The sequence below is a fragment of the Bison bison genome, unplaced genomic scaffold, assembly GCF_000754665.1.
Source record: "Bison bison bison isolate TAMUID 2011002044 unplaced genomic scaffold, Bison_UMD1.0 scf7180017864473, whole genome shotgun sequence".
Lineage (NCBI taxonomy): Eukaryota > Metazoa > Chordata > Mammalia > Artiodactyla > Bovidae > Bison > Bison bison.
Genome location: NW_011495034.1, coordinates 12,104,715 through 12,106,680, shown reverse-complemented (window position 1 = coordinate 12,106,680; position 1,966 = coordinate 12,104,715).

Sequence of the window (1,966 nt, the reverse complement as noted above, 5' to 3'; positions counted from 1 at the left end):
TCTAGTCAAGGCTATGGTTTTTCCTGTGGTCATGTATGGATGTGAGTTGGACTGTGAAGAAAGCTGAGCTCTGAAGAATTGATGCTTTTAAACTGTGGTGTTAGAGAAGATTCTTGAGAGTCCCTTGGACTGCAAGGAGATCCAAGCAGTCCATCCTAAAGGAGACCAGTCCTGAATATTCATTGGAAGGACTGATGTTGAAGTTGAAACTCCAGTACTTTGACCACCTCATGCAAACAGTTGACTCATTGGAAAGGACCCTGATGCTGGGAGGGATTGGAGGCAGGAGGAGAAGGGGACGACAGAGGATGAGATGGCTGGATGGCATCACCAACTCGATGGACGTGAGTCTGGGTAAACTCCAGGAGTTGGTGATGGACAGGGAGGCCTGGCGTGCTGCGATTCATGGGGTCACAAAGAGTTGGACACGACTGAGCGACTGAACTGAACTGAATAGGACATTTGTGCATATTAAATGAGTTAATACTTGTAGTGTGCTTAGAAAAATGCATGTATGCACCGTATATTAGTTACACCAACATACAATCTAGAAATGGAGTCCTGATATACCTCACCAAGAAAAAAACAGCATTGATGCGTACAGTGAGGTTGCTGCTAAGTCGCTTCAGTCGTGTCTGACTCTGTGCGACCCCATAGACGGCAGCCCACCAGGCTCCCCCGTCCCTGGGATTCTCCAGGCAAGAACACTGGAGTGGGTTGCCATTTCCTCCTCCAATGCATGAAAGTGAAAAGTCAAAGTGAAGTCGCTCAGTCATGTCTGACTCATAGTGACCCCATGGACTGCAGCCTACCAGGCTCGTCTATCCATGGGATTTTCCAGGCAAGAGTACTGGAGTGGGGTGCCATTGCCTTACTTTGTATCAGAATGATATATCAGAATACTATAAAGTACTGATTGATAGCTTTTCCTGACCCTTTGGGGTTACTAATTATTTCGGGTTATGGTGAAATGATGCACTTTTGCAAAACATTTACCAAATTCTTTGGGTCCAAGTTCATAGAAGACTTCATTCTAGGCTCTGATTCCTTGAACTTCCCATGTGGATGTTTGCTCAGCTACTGGGTTTCCTGTCTCTGCCCAAAACTACCAAAATAGCAAAAGAAAGATTAGGGAGAGGTGGCTGGGTGGTATAACCAGGCCAAGAGGGTGAGGACACGTCATCTCAAGCCCTTGATTCCTTAGAGATACAGAAAAATGGAGAAGACTCTTGAGAGTCCCTCAGATTGCAAAGAGATCAAACCAGTCAATCCTAAAGGAGATCAATCCTGAATATTCTTTGGAAGAACTGATGCTGAAGCTGAAGCTCCAATGCTTTTACCACCTGATGTGAAGAACTGACTCATTAGAAAAGACCTCGATGCTGGGAAAGATTGAAAACAGGAGGAGAAGGGGATGACCGAGGATAAGATTATTGGATTGCATCACCATCTCAATGGACACCAGTTTGAGCAAGCTCCAAGAGATGATGAAGAACAGGGAAGCCTGGCATACTGCAGTCCATGGGGTCACAAAGAGTCAGACACGACTGAGCAACTGAACAACAACAGAAAATGAGTCTTAACTATACCTTTGGCTCCAGGGTTGGGTTGCAATGGCTGATGAGAAAGTAGGTAAGATATGGATCACTTGAATAATGGAGTGGTCCTTTGGGTGGGAGGTGAGACTGGAAAGAATTAAATTAAGCCAAAATATAAAGTTTAGTCTTCCAGGGACCATCAATGTTTACTTGAACTGCTTATAACTGATCTCTTTGTCAGTGGAAATTATTACAGTCACTACCTGGTCATGTTGGAGAAGACTCTTGAGAGTCCCTTGGACTGCAAGGAGATCCAACCAGTCCATTCTGAAGGAGATCAGCCCTGGGATTTCTTTGGAAGGAATGATGCTAAAGCTGAAACTCCAGTACTTTGGCCACCTCATGTGAAGAGTTGACTCATTGGAAAA